The sequence below is a fragment of the Lissotriton helveticus genome, chromosome 3_1 (assembly GCF_964261635.1).
Source record: "Lissotriton helveticus chromosome 3_1, aLisHel1.1, whole genome shotgun sequence".
NCBI classification, from domain to species: domain Eukaryota; kingdom Metazoa; phylum Chordata; class Amphibia; order Caudata; family Salamandridae; genus Lissotriton; species Lissotriton helveticus.
Window position 1 is genome coordinate 1,864,121,849 of NC_136061.1, and position 18,877 is coordinate 1,864,140,725.

Here is an 18,877-nt window from a genome sequence, read left to right on the forward strand (position 1 = left end):
AGGAGAATAACTTATGGACAACTTTTCCTTTCTGAGCAGCAGGGTAAGAAGTCTAGGTCCATTACAATTGGATACTTCATCCACTACCCCCCCTGTTATTAACAAATGACCTGTAATCAAGTCAATCTTTTACCCATGAAAGGTGTTGTGCAAGCCTCTTCTAAAACTCTTATATAGAAAGCACGCTTAATGGCTGTTAACATCTGATTAGGAGACATTTCTAGACAACGACAGTTACAGTTTCATAAAAATTTAGCAATTCTGTACAAAACCATCCGAAAACAGGGTAGAACAAAAGTCATTCAAACCAGGAAGCAAGGGGGTGTGGCTTGCGACCGACTCAAGATGGTCGCAACCTAGAGAGAGTCCCGATACCAGACAGCCGTGACCCACAAATCCTGCATTAATCCTGTGACTTGAAGTGCCCAGAGCGTTAAAACAGCGGCAGTGTGTCCCCCGCTACCTAAAAACGTGATCCAGGAAGGAGCGCAGTGTCCCCAGAACCGGGAGAGGAGAAGGGGCGGAGCTCAGGCCCAACATCCATAAAAGAAGCCGGGACCCACAGTGAAGGCCAGGGCCGCACGTCGGAGCACACTCAGGGGCCGGACGGTAGGGCGGCGACTGGCGCCTGTTTCAATTAGCTGGGCTGGAGTATTGCCGATCGCAAGTACTTTTTGCATCTGACACAATTGCGACGACTTGAAGCAGACCCCCCCTGGCCTAGATAAATAGGTCGACATCAGAGCTGAGTGTCTGGACGAAGCACAGCGAGGGAGCCGGAGGAGCACCCGGGGGGTTAAACTACAGCGCAGGTGACAGAGGGACGCCCGGGGCAGTGCGACGCCTTCAGTGCTAGTGCGGCCCAAACGGTGAATCGGGGGGCGATATAAACAGGAAGGGCCTCTGAGGCCTGTGACGAGACCCAGTGAGGGCCAGTGACAGTGGGGAGGTAGCGAACTACAACTGAGGAGCGACACGCCCCCGCCCCCTCCCCCGGGGGTTAACTAACGCAAGATACCTGGAGAGCGGCAAGATGAGCTCCAGGGGGGCACGGCAAGTGCAACAAAATCGTATGGATAAATACACGCTGACGAAGACTCAACAGGCAGAGCCACAACCGGGATCTCCGCCCAAGGGCGCCCATGCGGACAGCTCCTCAGAAGGAGGTCACATTGCAAGACATGATGGCAATCAATCAATCAATCAATCAGTACATTTGTAGAGCGCGCTACTCACCCGTGAGGGTCTCAAGGCGCTGAGGAGAAGGGGGGGGGGGTGGGTACTGCTACTGCTCGAATAGCCAGGTCTTGAGGCGTTTCCTGAAGGTGAGATGGTCCTGGGTCAGTCGTAAGTGTGCGGGGAGGGAGTTCCATGTCTTCGCTGCAAGGTAGGAGAACGATCTTCCTCCCGAGGTGGTTCTGCGAATCCGTGGGACGGTGGCGAGGGCGAGGCTGGAGGAGCGGAGTTGGCAGGGGTGGGGGTGTGGAACGAGATGCGGTTGTTGAGGTATTCGGGGCCCATGTTTTGGAGCGCTTTGTGTGCGTGGGTGAGCAGCCGGAACGTGATCCTCTTGCTGACTGGGAGCCAGTGCAGGTTTCTCAGGTGGGCGGATATGTGGCTGTCGCGGGGGATGTCGAGGAGTCGTGCGGAGGCGTTCTGTATGCGCTGAAGGTGTTTCTGAAGTTTGGCTATGGTTCCTGCTTATAGGGCGTTCCCGTAGTCCAGTCGGCTGGTGACGAGGGCCTGGGTGACCGTCTTTCTGGTTTCGGTGGGGATCCACCGGAAGATCTTTCGGAGCATGCGCAGGGTGTTGAAACACGAGGACGAGACTGCGTTGACTTACTTGGTCATCGTGAGAGAGGAGTCGAGGATGAATCCCAGGTTGCGTGCGTGGTCAGTGGGTGTCGGTGCGGTGCCCAGCAACGTGGGTCACCAGGAGTATTCCCAGGCGGAAGGGGATTGTCCGATGATGAGGACCTCCATCTTGTCTGAGTTGAGCTTCAGGCGGCTGTGCCTCATCCATTCCGCGACCTCTTTCATTCCATCCTGGAAGGTGGCTTTGGCGGTGAGAGGGTCTTTGGTGAGGGAGAGTATGAGTTGGGTGTCGTTGGCGTAGGAGATTATGTTGATATTGTGTTTGTGGGCGATGGTGGCGAGGGGGCTCATGTAGATATTGAAGAGAGTTGGGCTGAGTGAGGAGCCCCGGGGTACGCCGCAGATGATCTTGGTGGCCTCGGAGCAGAAGGGAGGGAGGCGGACTCTCTGGGTTCTGTCGGAGAGGAACGATGTGATCCAGTCCAGGGCCTCTCCTTGGATCCCAGTGTTGTAGAGGCGGGTTATTAGGGTACGGTGGCAGCCGGTGTCGAAGGCCGCCGAGAGACCCAGGAGGATGAGAGCGGCTGTCTCTCCGTTGTCCATCAGGGTCCTAATGTCATCGGTGTCTGCGATGAGGGCAGTCACGGTGCTGTGGTTGGCTCGAAATCCGAACTGGGATGGGTCGAGCGAGCTGTTTTCTTCGAGGAATGCAGTCAGCTGTTTATTGACGGTCTTCTCGATGACTTTAGCCGGGAAGGGGAGAAGAGAGATGGGGCGGAAGTTCTTGAGGTCTTTGGGGACCGCTGTTGGTTTTTTCAGAAGGGCGTGGATTTCTGCGTGTTTCCAGCTTCCCAGGAAGGTGGCTGATGTGAAGGAGCGGTTAATGACGTTCCGGAGGTGGGGTGCGATGATGGTGTCGACTTTGTTGAAGATATGATGAGGGCATGGGTCGGAGGGGGAGCCTGAGTGGGTGGTGTTCATGATGCGGGTGGTGTCTTCAGTGCTGACGGGGGTCCATGCGCGGAGGCTGGTGGTGGGGGTCGTTGGTTTGGTGGTTGGAGGCGGAGTCTGGGGTCCAAAGCCGTCGTGTATATCTGCGATCTTGCGGTGGAAGAATGTGGCGAGGGAGTTGCAGGTCTTGCGACGGTGTGATGTCGTTGTTGCTGGCGTTCGGGTTGGACAGCTCTTTGACGATGCTGAAGAGTTCCTTGCTGTTGTGGGCGTTGTTGTCCAGCCGCTCTTTGAATGATGTCCTTTTGGTGGTGCGGATCATCTGGTGGTATTCGCGGGTGGCGTTCTTGAGGGCTGTCATGTTTTCTGATGTCCGTTTGTGGCGCCAAGCTTTTTCGAGGGTTTGGCATGATTTCTTTGCGATTTTGAGGGCGTCTATGAACCAGGGTTTTTTTCTGTTGCTCGTCTTGCCTGGTGGTTTCTTCAGAGGAGCGAGGTCGTCGGCGCAGTTGGTGATCCACTGTGCGAGATTGTGTGCTGCGTCGTTGGGTTCTGGCTCAGTGATGTGGTCAGCTGGTCTGTGGTGACTTTGCTCCAGCATCTGCGGGGGATCTGTAGCGTCTGGTGGTAGGAGGTGGTCTTCTTGAAGGTGAAGTGGATGCAGCTGTGGTCGGTCCAGTGTGGTCTGGTGGAGTGGCTGAAGGAGACGTGGTTGCTGGCGGAGAAGATGGGGTCGAGCGTGTGGCCGGTGAGGTGGGTGGACGTGTCCACTAGTTGCTTGAGTCCGAGGTTGGCGAGATTGTCGAGCAGGGTGGCGGTGGTGTTGTTGTTGTTGTTTTTCTCCAGGTGGAAGTTCAGGTCCCCTAGGAGGATGTAGTCTGCTGAGGCTAGGGCGTGCGGGCTGATGAAGTCGGTGATGGTTTAGCTGAATTGTGTCCGTGGGCCCGGGGGTCTGTAGATGAGTGCAACGTTACTACAGATGCAAACATCCATAGGCTCCATCTCCACGGAGGTGTCTCTGTTAAGAGCTGACCTCTCCAAAATGAGCTCTAGGGTGACGGAGGTAGAGGCCACGGCAAAAACCCTCACATCAGACACGGCAACTCTGAAGAAACAAATGGCGCACCTGGAACAAATGGCGCACCTGGAAAAAATGAACCTGCAACTCTCGGCGCAGCTGGACAATCAGGAGGGGCGCTCTCGGCGCAACAACGTGCGCCTAGTTGGCGTGCCGGAGAGTATTCGGGGGCCAGGACTGGACTTATATGTGGAAGACCTGATCCAAACTAAGCTATGCCCCAGAGGACTATCTAAATTCTTCTCAGTAGAGAGGGCGCACAGGGTCCCGGGCGGGCGACACAGACCGGGAGCTCCCCCGAGGCCGATTCTCGCAAGGCTGTTTAACTTCAGAGACAGGGATGCGATCCACCAGGCGGCCCGAGTGGGCCCCCCTATCCAAGTGGAGAACAGTACGGTAACGCTCTACCCTGACTATACGGCGGCAGTCATGGCCCAAAGGCACAGTTTCATGGAAGTAAAGAAGGAACTCCACACCATGGAACTGAAGTATGCAATGCTTTTCCCGGCAAAGCTGAGAGTGGAAGCGGAGGGAAAAACCTGTTTTTTTTAATTGCCTGGAGAGGCTATTGACTGGCTGGAAGGCTGGAGGCCAGCTAACAAGCATCGGGGGCAAAGGAAACGGTGCTGGTGGCCCTCTCAACAAGACGGAGGTGAGGAACGAGAGGAGAGGACACAGGAGATAAGTGAGGAATAAAAGAGCTGGCGATGAAGACGAGTGAAGGATAGAAGGTCCGAGTAGTTTCCACGGAACATTTGATAAGGATACAGACTTAGACTGGGCACAACCCCGCTGAAGAGAAATTCGAGCGGCGGGGGAAAATCGACTCAAGCGCCTGGACCATGCAGACCTGTAAGTAGGGTAATGCCGATTTGTCTCAACAAGGAGAGGATACTGCACTATGGGGACTATTAGCGATGGACTAAGCAGCGACTCCGTTACAGGCTTCAGATGAGTATGCTAAGGGGTCGGGCGGGGTAGGCGGGTTCTCTCACCTCCCCCCCAGGTTAAAGATGTATAACGGTTGGGGATTGAAGCACTCTGCTATGTTGGGGAGGCGGGTAGTTTTGAATCCGCGAGGCAGGGAGGGGGTTGGGGTCGGGGGGGAATTTTGGGGGGGATCGGGAGAAGTTATTGGGATCATGTCCCCAATGTTCATGGGGAGTTTGTTCTTTAAAAGTAAATTGATGCATGCCAGATTGGATCGAATTGAGATAATCCAGACACAGGGTATGCACATCAACTCACATGGCGGGTACACATTGGAACACTAGTAGCGCTTCAATAGGGACTCAGGAGGCCCAACAGCAGGCGCCGCAACTAGCAGTGCTCTCCTGGAACGTAAATGGGCTGGGGGACAAAATAAAGCGGGGCTTAGTGCTGCAATACATCAGAAGAAAAATCCGGCAGTAGCACTGATTCAGGAGACACACATGCAGGGTACAGCAGTCAAGGCACTGAATAGATGGGGGCTCCACATGGCAGCACATGCAGAATTCTCCTCGGGGTCCAGGGGAGTTGGTATCCTAGTGAACAAGCGTTTTCCAATGGTGGTGTCCCACACTTATAATGATGACTATGGAAGGTTCGCTGCTATATCGGGACAATGGGATGGTAAGAAATATAATATGGTCTCGTGTATGTCCCACCGACGCTGCACCAGGATACATTGGCAGATTTGGGGAAGTTCCTTCTCGCTCTCCCTGAGGGAGAATTGATTACAGGGGGAGATTTCAACGCAGTTATAGACCCAGACTTAGATAGACAACCTGCGAGGGAGGCCAGCCGGGAGACACGAAGATTAAGGGACTTTGTGGAAGCGATGGGTCTTGTGGATGTGTGGAGAACTAGATACCCAACAGATAAACAGTTTACATATCACTCGGGGGCCCATAACAGTCTCTCTAGACTTGACTATGTCTTCACTTTAGCCACTGGGATATTGGGCGTGACAGAAGTGCACCATCACCCGAGGGGTATCTCGGATCATTCCCCGGTCAGCATCACATACACGTCGTCGAGCCTACAGGATCGGCGACTCTTCCTCATTAAACCAGGCTATTTACAAGACAAAACGATTCGGAAAGCGTTACTTCAGACAACCAAGCACTATTTTGAGGAAAACGAGCATTCGGTCACCTCATCATCGACACTGTGGGAGGCATATAAAGTGGTGTTACGAGGCCAGGCTATATCGGCAATTACAGGAAAAAAGAGAGATCAGCAGAAACATATAGGAGACCTCGAGGAAGCAGTGGGCAGGGCAGAGAGGGTGCATACAATAGATACTACAGAGGACACAACACATGCATTGAAGCTAGCACAGGAGGAATACAGGGCATACACGCGGGAGGACGTCGCTGACAGACTTACATAAACCCAGCATACTATATACGGGCAGGGAGACAAGGCAGGGAAACTACTGGCATGGTTAGGAAAGAAAGAAAGGGAAAAAAATTGGATAGAGCAAATACGTACGCAGGAAGACACACTGGTACAGGGCCCACAACAGATTGCAGACGAACTAGCACGTCACTACGAATCGGTATACACGCCAGTGGCTACGGCAACAGTGGCAGATAATCAGGCGTTTTTACATGATATACAGACTCCCAGGCTGGGGGAAGAAGCGGTCTCTGCGCTTGAGAAAGACATGACGCAGGAAGAGATAGCGCAAGCAATTAGGGCACTGCACACGGGAAAGGCACTGGGGCCAAATGGCATCCCCATAGAATTCTATAAGCTAGGGAACGCGCAGCTAGCGCCGCGCCTGCTAGCCATGTACAATGAAAGCCTAATGTAGGGGGCCCTTCCAAGGGACCAACGTGTGGCCACAATAGTTGCAATCCACAAGCCGGGCAAGCCAGTGCAGGAATGTGGTTCATACAGGCCAATTTAGCTGTTGAATGCAGAGGCAAAAATATTGGTAAAGGCTCTGGCTACCAGACTCCAGCCCTACCTGACCGACATCATCCACCCGGACCAATCGGGCATCATGCCCCACCGCAATACGGCGCTCAATCTGCGGCGGTTGTTCGGTGTGCTTGAACGAAGAGAAGTACTAGAGGAAGACGCAGCCATCCTCTCCCTGGATGCGCGTATGGCGTTTGATCTGGTGGAATGGCCATTCCTAATTGCAGTCCTCCAGCATTTGGGCTTTGGCCCTAAATTCTGTAAGTGGGTGGGGTTACTATATGAGCAGCCACTGGCAAGGGTGGTGGTAAACAGATGTTTATCCAGAGAGTCTGGCCTGGGAAGAGGGACACGGCAGGGGTGTCCGCTATCCCCCCTGCTCTTTGCTTTATTCTTGGAGCCATTAGCGGCGTGGGTGAGACAGGACCCAGTGATAAAGGGTATACGATGGGCGATGGGATGGGAAGATCGAATCTCATTGTACGCAGACGACATCCTACTGTACCTCACCTCCCCAGGGAGATCTATTAATTGTTTGCTGGACATCTGCGTGGCGTACGGAAGAGCATCTGGCTGTATGATAAACAGGGACAAGTCGCTATTATATGTCCTCCGTGGCCCGCCACCTCGATTACCAAGAGGATGTGCGCTACAGATAGTTACAGATGGCTTCAAATATTTAGGAATCTTCATTACACCTGACAGGGTACAATTTATAGATAAAAATCTGATGCAGAACATCCAGCATTGGCGCTCGCTGCCCCTCACGCTCCTCGGCCGAGCGGCGCTGTTTAAGATGGTGGCGCTGCCGAGATTTCTCTACGCGTTACAAAACACCACGTTCCTGGTCCCGTCCACATACCTCAGAGCAATAGAGGCAGAAATGACCACGCTGCTGTGGGAAGGGAAGACACCCCGCATTGCCCTGAAGAAACTGCATAAAGGCTGTTTTGACGGAGGAATAGCTCTACCTGATATTAGGGACTACTATTGGGCTGCACACCTTGTTCCGATTAACCAGTAGCTGCAGGTCCCCTAAGATGAGCCGGAGTTTAGACTAGACAGGCATATCTTGGAGAAAAATGGTATCATGGATGCCCTATATAATAAGAGACGTAAGCAGTTGGCCACCGGACCGACACTCCATACGATTAGCATCTGGTTTATAACGCAGCGCGCATTAGGATGGGAAGGAGTGATTACATTGGCAACGCCATTGTGGGACACCCGAAAGCTAGGCAGATTGGGTAACTCGAAGGGATTTTGGAATTGGGACAACATTGGGATCTCCTCAGTAGGAGATCTATGGCAGAAGGGAATGGTGATTCCATTTGCGCAACTACAGGCCACCTATGGCCTGGCAGAGACGGAACGCTTCCGCTATATACAAATTAAGCATGCTCTGACATCGGCTTTACAGCCAGGCGAGACCCCAGAGGAGTCCTCGCCGTTGGAGGATAGACTCCTGACTGACCACCTTCAAAAAAAGGCGATAGACGACATATAAAAAAATCATTAACAATAGACCTGACCCCGCGGAAACATGAAAGAGGGCATGGGAAAGGGATATAGGAGACATTGACGAGGTGGATTGGAGGGATGAGTACGCCTCCCCAAGAGAGGGTGCAATCCCATCCAGACTGCGTCTGGTGCAGCTCAAAATATTACATTGCACATATTACACGAGGGTGCTCTTACACAAAATTGGAAGCGCAGATACTCCACAGTGCTTGAGAGGGTGTGGGGAACTAGGGACCTTCTTTCACACGGTGTGGGCCTGCCCAGTGATTGCATGTCCTCCGCGTAATTGTGAATCTTAACCTTCATTTGTCGGAGGGAGTGAATCAAGGGGCGAATATAGAGGTTAAAAAGGTTGGGGGGACAGGGAGGAGGCTTGAGGTACCCCACAGGTTGTGGTGACTATGGCAGAGTTATAGAGTATGGGGGGAAAAAAGGATAATGGCTTGAGGAAAAGAAAGATCTGAGCCTCACGCATTCAGGGAGGAGGGTGGGCACATCCGAATCTACAGCAGTGCACACTACAAAAAGATGCTTACAGGGTACCATTTTCTGTTTGCAGCATGCTCTGCTGAAGATACACATGATCTGCATAGATTGTAAAGCAGTACTCCCCATAAGCAGAGATAGCGTGTGAATGATGGAGATGTATGTAATAAAGTTCTGGCCAACCAATACCTGTTGTCTCGTCAGAACACCTACACAGTAGTGCTAAGTGAATGTGTGTGGGGTATGCTTTTATGGTGGTATATTTTGCACAGAATAAAGCATGTTTGATTTGATTTGTGTGTGTGGTTGACCATGTAGATGCCCTGCATAAGTCGACATGGGGAATGTTCCCTAAAAATTCCATGGTAGCAGCCTTCTTTTGAATAGTGAGCCCTAAGAGCAATGGAAGGGCTCTTTTGGTTTTTAGATAGCAAGCCTAAATACATTTATCTATCCATCCAGCAATCCCTGCTTTGGAAACAGACTGCCCTTTGTGAGGCTGTGTAAAGGTCACAAACAATTAGTTTTGCAAAAAGGTTTAGTTTATTTATTTGAGAGTTTTATATAATGCGGAGTGTGTGTCATATCTAGGGTATGGAGCACTCTCTCCACTACAGAGAATTGCTGGGCAGAAAAGGACTGGGAGTCTATCGTCTGAATAAGGTGAAATGGAGAACCACCTTTGGAAGGAAATTCAGGTTTGTTCCGAGTATTGCTCTGCACTGGAAACTTGAATGAAAGGTACAGGATGACTGCCTACAGACCATAAAAAGGGCATCTTAGTTGCAAGGGTTACAACAACAAACAAGCATTTGCAACGCAATAGGTCTCGCATTTGTGAGAGTTAGAGCTATTGGTGTTCTAAATGGCAATGTCTTTTACCTGTGTGTTTTGGTTTGGAATAGAGTGCATGTATGTGGTGTGGAGTGGAATTATGTGTGTTGGATTGAACTTGTTAGTGGTTAGTTGTGGAATTGTGTGTGGTGGTATTGTCTGGTGTGGAACTGTGCATTGGAAATATGTGGCATGGGGTGCAGTGGAAACATGTGGATAGTAATTATGTGGTACTGAGTGTATTGGAATTACATGGAGTGGCATTGTATGTTAGAGTGTAATTATTTGGAATGGTGGTATGTGTAAGCAATGAAGAGAAATTGCTATAGCGCAAACTTAGCTACAAAGTAAACACACCTGTTTGGCAGACTGAGGGCGTTCACTAGACTTAATACTGCCTCACAAGGGTAGATTTTAGGTTTTTTTTCTATATGAGGGCCTTACAGTTAGAAAGCAGTGATTTACACAGAATCAATGTCCGATAGCTAGCACTGAATGTGAAATGCTCAACTTCTTTATTGCGCATCTTTTAATAAATTGTAGATTTATTTAAACCTCTGATTACTTATTAAAGAACAGTTCAGGAGAGAAATGCAGAGGAGGTCTTTTGGAATGTTCACCCTGGAAGCAATTAATAAAACGTAAACATCGAATTGAAACACTATCCTGAAAAATGTAATGTGGCATTTATATGAATTAAAAAAAGTGTGTGTATAATGTAGCAGGGGTATCTTAAATATCACAAGGAGCAGTATGTAGCACAGAAATGATGTGTAGGACCAGGTAAACCCCGATTACAGAAACAAGGATGTGAATGGGGGGGGGGATGAACTGGGCTATACACCAAAACACACCGCTGGTTTACACCTTTTAACTGTTTCAAGCACATTGAGATTAAGTGATTTGCCCAGCATCACACAATGTTCCTGGCTTAGTGGGAAAGCAGCGTATGGACAGCCGATCTCCTGGTTCCCAACTCGGGTTTAAGACACTAGTCCACGTCTCCTATTTAAGACAAACTTTCCCATTTTACAAAATTCAGGAGATCCGTTGACTGTGGCAAATTAACAAGACCCTAGAAGGTGAGCACCTGGATGGTAATTGTCTATTGTGCGGCGGTTTTAATTTCTTTCTTCTGAACGATACATTTTATTGTATTTTAGTTGTGTTTTAAGCTTTATGGGCTTTTACCCAAAATAAACTCGATTGTTAGACCTCGGGCAGATGAAATGCCGAGCCTAAGCTTTGTGCGTGTAAAACAACGAAGCGTTTTGCTGTCATCATCCCAGGAAGTATCACGGAGCGGAACTGATTATAATAATAGCTTGTTTTGATAGTGCTCCGTACACTGCTGCAATCTTGTTCATAGTGGCGCTTGAAATAAAATGTTAATGCTAACCCATCTTTGTGGAACTTATTTTATTAGCCTTAAAAGGGACGCAGCCGCTCTTGGAAGGCATTCGTACTCTTTACCAGACAACTGGTGTTGGGTTTGACCCCACTGGGCGTCCATGCTCTCACAAAGAAAATAGTAGAAATTAAAGGTTCTTCACAGCTGATGCAACAGAACAAAAAAAGTGCCGAAAGAAGCTTTTACTTAAAGCAGGGGCGGATCCCTTTGAAGCACAGCCTCGCGGCCGTGAAAGAAGTGAAAGAACAGCAGGGATGTAATTAGGGGGAAGACGAAGTGAGGCCGAGCGCACGCTGGGGTGAATGCCTGAGGCCGAGCTACATGTGGGAGGGAGGCTGATGGCTTTGATGTGGACGTGCGTCCGCACCATTGCACCACACGAACTGTCTGCAATCCACGATGGTTTCAGACCTTGGTTTGCCCTCAATACTCTCGTCTATTAACCCTTGCGGGATTAATAGGCGAGACCTAAATATGGTTTCCATTCTGTTCTGACGCCCCTGCACAGAAAGTGCCATATCCACTCAAATATCAATGCGGTTGTTAAAAACCTGAACGTGCATGATGAATTATAAAATACTAAATTTTTCCAAGATTCCTTTGAGAAGAATGCCAACATTCTCTATAACAGTTGTTTCTATTTTTCTATACCAATTATAGCAACAGTTTGCCATGTGTAGAAAAAGGGACAATCTTGACTAGGGCACTCAAGAGACACCAGAGACAATCTGATTACCAGTTTATCATTGTAACACCATAACAATTAGTGTTGTCATTATGCAATTGCTTTGTATTGTAACTGGTCATGCACAATATTAGTGTTATTCTGCTTTTGACAGAGCAGAGTTTAGATTAACAGCAGAATAAGGTTTCATATCGTACACTGAGAATTTCTAAATTAGGGAAGAGAAGAACCACAATGAAAGGATTGTTTAGACTTCGAAGTAAACATAAGCAGCATGGAGAATGTTTCATAATAAGCTCTGTGGACAAAGCGGAGTGCCTTATAATGCATTCATCCTACTAGAAACTGGCTGGCAACAATTGCTGTTTCTGGAGAGCCTCGAAGAAGCAATCAAATTTGCTAAAATTCATGACAAGTCAGGACAACATAAAAAGCATCATCATAGTCCATGTAGAAATGATGATGGCATTAACAACAAGTTTTCAAGTGGAATGGATTAAAAAGAAAATCAAGTTCCTCATTTGGAGGGGGCACCTGCAGCAGCAGAATGAGGCAGGTGGAAATGCCATCACTTAAAGCATGTTTGACATTATTCTATACAGCCACATGGAAAGTCTTTGTGCCTAAAACATCTCTTAAACACCTACATTTAGACTGTAGTAAATAGCACTCTTCATCATGTGTAGAAAGCCAGTGAGCCAATACAATTCACCAATTTTAGTGACTGTTGAATAAAGAAAGATCAACATAAGGTTACCTTTTGTCCTGGAGTCTAAGTTTAAATTCTTTAACCACTTCAATGCCGAGGAGGTAATTGTTACGTCCTCGGCAGCAGTGCTGCTGTGCCAAGGAGTTAAACATTATGTCCTGGCACGGGCCCACGAGGGAAGCGTTTGCGCTTACGCTGCCACCCCCAACCCCTACCGAGGACGTTGGCGCACTCAATTATAGTAAAACCACAAACCCGAGATCTCCCTACGCTAATACGTTATCAATGAGTTTACCATAGTAAGCTTTATTTATAATGTACATCACATTCTACTCAAATTTTATGAAAAACATCTACAGCTTATCTTCTTCCATGTAGTACAAAAGCACATGGAACCTATCCTATCCTCAAAAATGAATAAAGAAGCTACGGGTTAACCATATTATACTATAATTATGGTCTGTGTAGAGATATATCATATTCTAATGGTTTATGTATAAAAAACCTTTTGGAGCACATGGAGCCTTTCATGTTTGAGGAATCAAAAAGCACCGCTTTATTTCCCTCTATGGGTATTGTGTCACCTTCGTGTCTATTTCTCTATAGGTTTATATAGCTGCTGGTCACTGCACACACTGGTAGCTAAAGGCCAGTTAACACACTCAGTTAGCCGATGTTATTGCTGCGTCAGGCATGTGGGCGTATTGAAGTGATGGGCCCTTGAATGGCGCTGCCTGTTGATGTGAGTGTTGTATTGTGCTGGGCCAGCAGCTGGCAGGGTGAATGGTCTTGTATGTGTCACAAATGAAAGGTGTGTGAATGGAATCTGCCTGTTTTGAATGGATTCCTGCTATACGATCGCAGGAGAGACCCGCGATAGTGGAGGAGGAATCCATCCACTGGATCACCAGGGATGTGTTTTTTTTCCTGTTGTTGTAGGAGCGACCCCTTAGGCAAGGGTCGCTCCCCTTGGGAAATGTGCATCGGTGTTTCGCCCCGCCACCCACCCTCCACAATCCCCCCCTTCCCCCCAGGGCTGATTCGGTAGTTTTTTTAGGCCGATCAGCCCCCCGGGGGCAGAAGCCACTAAACCACCAGGGAATTTTTTGTATGCAATTAGCAAGGGTCACTCCCCTTTTAGGGATGAAGGTTTTGGCCATTTCTATCCCCTTGTGGGCGAATAGACCACCAGGGATTTATCTATATATGGTGCTACACGTTTTGTGGAGAGGCCCCTTGGGCAAGGGGCACTCCCATTTTGGGGAAGAATATTGTGGCCATTTCTGCCCACCTTGAGGGCAAATCGGTCTTATATTTTAGGCCCATTTGCCCCCAAGGGAAGCAGAAGCCGCTAGACCACCAGGGATTTTATTGTTTATGGCGCAAAATGTTTTGGGGAGAGGCGGTTGTATTTTTAAACCCATGTACCCCCAAGAGAAAGTTTGTGTTAAATGTAGTTCGGCTGATAGTCTGCGTGTTTTGCCATTATTTGTGATCTCAACTTTTTTTCCTCCTTTTCATTTTAGTACAAAGCTTTTGTTTTACTTTGGTGTAACTTGTGCTTGCGGTTTAGGCATAGGTAGAGCTGCAGTTTGTGTAGTTGCAAGTGTTTAGTAAGGAAACGTTCTTTTATTTTATTTACTACAAATGTGCATCAACGACCTGCATGAATTTGTTTTTGAGAAATGTAATAAAAGCTGCCTTACATAGCTTCTGTTTGAATGTGTGTGCAATTTTCCTTGTATTTGTGCACAATGTGTAGTGTTTGGCCTTGTGTGTAATTTTAGTTTATTTTCTTTTTGGGGGGATAGGTGCTGTTGAGTTTAGCGGCCTCTGACAAGTGAGTGGTATTGTTTTACAGTATATAGCTCTTTGTGTTCTTTGTACTGATTAACTTTACCTTACAACCGCTATATGCCATTAGTTTGTCTGTTTTATAATTCCAGTGTTTATTACTTTTTTTTTACACAGTGTTGGGTATTGTTGACTTATTTGTCAAGTTACTTCTATAACTAAGGATTATGGCTAGCCGCAAGATGACTACTCAGCAGGTTGTTGGGATACTTTGCCTCAAATACAGTCAGTCTCATAATCATGGTCAGAATAAGTCTCGTAGGAGGATGGCCAGTGTTCTGGCAGTGAATTTTCAGTCAGAGAGGAATCATCTGATGATGAAGCTACTCTCAGTGCGGGTGAAGTGCCTGTTTCAGAGGAGGACACTAATATGCGGATAGTGCAGCAAGGGGCATCTGGATTGCAGCCCAGGGCCCATTGGAAGTGCTGGACTCTGGGTTGGCCCAAACATGGTGCAGCAGGTGTTGTCTGTTTTTAGTGGTGTGTCACGGTGTAAAGTTAATTGTGAAAATCTTTTGCCTATAAAATAAAAAATATCTGTTGTTTATGAACTATGTATTTTTGGCTGAGATTGTTGAGCAGGCAAATTTGTATGCTGAACAGTATTTGAGGGACAAAAGTGCAAGACGTAAGCCCCACACTAGAACTCCCTGGTGGACTCCCATAAATCTGGATGAGCTGAAGAAATTCTTGGGTTTCACTTTTTTGATGGGCCTGATAAGGAGCGGTCGCTCTCTTCATATTGGTCTACTGATACCTTGAAGGTAACTGCTATATTTCCTGCAACCATAAGCCCTAATTGAATTTGCTTCTTCTACAGATTTTTCATTTTGTTGATAATGTTTTAGCGTTACCATGAGATCACCTTGATTGTGACCATCTTTTTAAGATTCAGCCTATCCTTGATCACTTTGTAGATCGATAAATCTATGTGCCAGGGGAAGAAGCAGCTATGGATGAGTCCTTGGTCCTGTTGAAGGGACGATTGTTTTTAGGTAGCACATTCCTAGCAAGAGTGCAAGTTATGGAATTAAGATGTATATACTGTCTGAGAGTAGTACTGGATAGGTCTATAATTTTAGGATCTACACAGGTAGGGATTTCAGCATTGACCACCCCTGGTTGTCCGTCCACTCTGGGAGTTACAGGTGGGAACGTAGTAGAGGACTTTTTAACAAAGGAAAGGTCACCTTTTATATGTAGATAACTTTTACACTGGTGTACCATTGTTCTGGGAATTATTCAAAGTGGACACTGTTGCTTGTGGCACAATCCACTCTAACCATAGAGGTTACCCAAAACAGCTGGTTTGTAAAAAACAAACTTGTGAAGGAACAATGCAGTGCTTTGGTTGTGATGAACTTCTAGCTCTAAAGTTTTCTGACAGGAGAGATGTCTGTATGCGGACTATCATCCATGATGAAAGTACTTCACCTGTGGCTGTTTGGGGTCAGGTTGCTGAAGTGTGCAAACCTGTGTGTATTTTAGACTACAATAAGCATATGGGTAGTGTAGATCAAATAGATCAGATGCTGGAACCTTACACTGCTCTTCGTAAGGCATACGTTTGGTATAAGAACACGTACACAGTACGCCGAGAGGAGAGGCAGACGCGGCGAGCGGCAAGGCAGCAAGGAGAAAGGGGGTTGCTGTGCTGCCTGTGACGCCTGTACCCCGCCCCTGTGGATCTCCATCAGACTCCTGCAGATTTCCTGCAGTGGGGGCCCTCGCAGTTTTGCCGCAGGTTTGCCCGGGTGAGCGGACAGCTGCAGAGATGTTGGCGCCCGCACTGTGCTCTTTGTTCCCATTCATCTCTTGCTGTCTCTGGCCATGGCACCGCCCCGGCAGATGTCCCGCAGTCGGTGTCTGAGCCACGCGGCCTGAGCGGAGCCTGAGCCGAGCAGAGAACTACAACCCACGAGCACAGAGGTAAGGTGCAAGGTGCGGCCTGGTGGGGATCGAGTGCAGACGCCTTTAGTGGGCGGTCACTGAGTGTGAGCCCAGGGGAGGCAGCGGAAGCGGCCCATCTAGTTGGGGTGCGGCTTGCTGCCCCACCTGGAGTGCCCTGCTCGCAAGGTCCTCTAGACAGTCTCCCTCCTCCTACCTACAAGCAGTACAAAGCACCACCAGCGTTTACTATTGCGCCATCAGAGCAAGCATATTACAGTTTGGTGCACTGGAGTTTAACCTTCAACCACCATCCTGAGAGCAGGACAATCCACGCTCCTCCGGGCCCTTGAGTGACAGGCTGTTGCTTGTGGAAGGCCCCCTGTAAAGCCCTCGCATCTTTGGTCATAGTAAACTAGCAAATCTACTGGACAGATAATGCAGGAGACAAAATAAAAAAATAAAAAAGAAAGAGGCAACAAGAATAGCCCGGATTCACAAACGTGGTTTAATTACTTTGGTACCTAGCAACCACTTTATAGCAGGAAATTTAGATCAGGCAAGACTAGGAAGCAACCATTACAATCAACACAAAAAAAAACAAAGCGGAAGCAAACATTACAAGGCATCAAGTTCCCCCAGGAATGCTTGCCAAAACCACCTCGAAATCCTGGAGAAACACTTATATCACCAACATACTCAATTTTTAGATCAATTTATCCCACTGGGAAATTTACGTTTTTAAATGATGCATCAGCAGTCATTTATTCAACACCAGACAAAATCATAGGACTTCCCAAACCTCTGATGCCGCACAAATTAGCTTCTGTACAGGATGAATACTTAAAGGACTGTGAGGGGCACACATCAATAGCAATGACAATGGACACAGTTTCATGCAGCACCAGAAACTAATATTCAACGGTAGCGGACACACAACCAGAGGCCGTAAAGCTAAATAGCTGCAGCAGTACAAGGCAAGTCACCCAAGCTCGAGTTCACACAAATATTGCAGCCCATTCCATGCCCAGGTTCGATCTAGTGACAGATAATAGACTGGAAGCCATTTGTAACAGAAAAACCAAATGACCATTCCACTCCAAGGCAACAATCAGCAAAAACAATACACAGGATGTCACCTATAACAGAGAAAATCTTAGTGACCCCTGGATGGAGTCTCTCTCAATAACAAACGACCCAGACATAATGCAGGCAATAGGAATTACCATCAAGAACCCAGTTCAATCCAGTAATCAACTGACATTCCAACTGGATGAACAACAACAAACAATAGTAGAAATATCAAGCTTGCTTGAGTGGCCAATAAGCGACATAATAAATTCAATAATTAATAATGTCAACAAAAACAAAACAATTAAGGTTCAGCAAACCAAACCGAGAATAAATCTGACAAAGACAGCAAGGAGCCACTCTCAATAACAAAACACAGATCGAATGCAGGTAACAAGAATCATCATCAAGAATCTAGCCAATGCACAAGGCAGTAATAAACAGACACCTCAACTAGTAGGCCATCGACAATCAAAAACAGAAATACCAAGTTCGCCCGAGCAATTAAACAATGACGTCACAAGTTCAGTCAACAACAGCAACAATAAAAACTAAACAAATAACGACCAGCAGTCCAGAAAGGACGACACCACATACAAGACAGCTTGCCCAAACCAGCGGAGTTCACAATGGAATGAAATGAACAGAGGCTTTTGACCGCTACTTAACAACCAACAGGAAGGAATTATGAATCTGATGAAGACGTAAAATTGGAAGTTCTCTCAAACCTGCACACCTCCTCAATAAAAACCTTGCAAACTTCAGTTAGTGCCCTCAATATGCAGTTAGACAAACTTGATATTCAAATCAATCTGATGGACATCATAGTAGATTATGTCTCCAGTATAAACAACAAACTCGACTCATTAATAGGCCTAATAAATTGCTAAGAACAACACACCTTCCTCAGATCTGGTAATCAATTTTGCATGTTGCCCAATAGTGGAAAAGTTAAGCAAACTACTAACCATTCTAACAAATATTTTAAAGGAATACAAGCAGCCAGTCCAGCTATCAGCGCCACACAGGATAATAGCGAGTGCCTCACCAAATGGGGTAAAAAACATCAAAACCTCAGCCTCGCCAAAAACTCGTAACAATTTCTCAGCGACTGACAAACCAAAAACCTCACTGGGAACAGATGACAAGGCATCTGTTACAGAACCACCACCACTCTCACCTGTTACTCAGGATGATGTGCACCGAAGATTAACAGACCGGCAAACAAATTTCATGATGGAACACTCAAATACACTTCCTCCACATCTAACGAAAAGACAGAAAAAACGTGCTCGGAAGGCCAGAAAGCACCCTCACAATAATAAGGCAATAGACCAACAGGTAAATGGAATTTACCCAATCTTCAAATTTAATGAGGAAAAGAATCGCTCACTAACTGCCACTGTACTCAGTCAAGGCCATAAAGAGGAAGTGGAGAAATACTGAAACAATCAATTGGTGACATTGGATATATCAGGTTTATCATCAGGGGAATCACCTGGACCAAATGGCTTAAATAAAGCTACTGAGAGGTCTTCAAGTAGGGGGCCCCAGCCAAACATAACTCAAGCAGAAGTAACAAAGCCCTTAGACAGAAAATCATTGCCCCCTCACAAGCAATATAAATACAACAGAGGACACATCGAACAAAAACTGAAATGG

The 18,877-nt window shown here is 47.5% G+C and overlaps 1 protein-coding gene across 2 annotated transcripts in view; it reads right to left on the reverse strand.

Moving 5' to 3' along the window:
* Window positions 1-18,877, reverse strand: part of PHRF1 (PHD and ring finger domains 1) — a 429,596-nt gene that overhangs the window by 349,740 nt on the left and 60,979 nt on the right. The window lies entirely within an intron of this gene.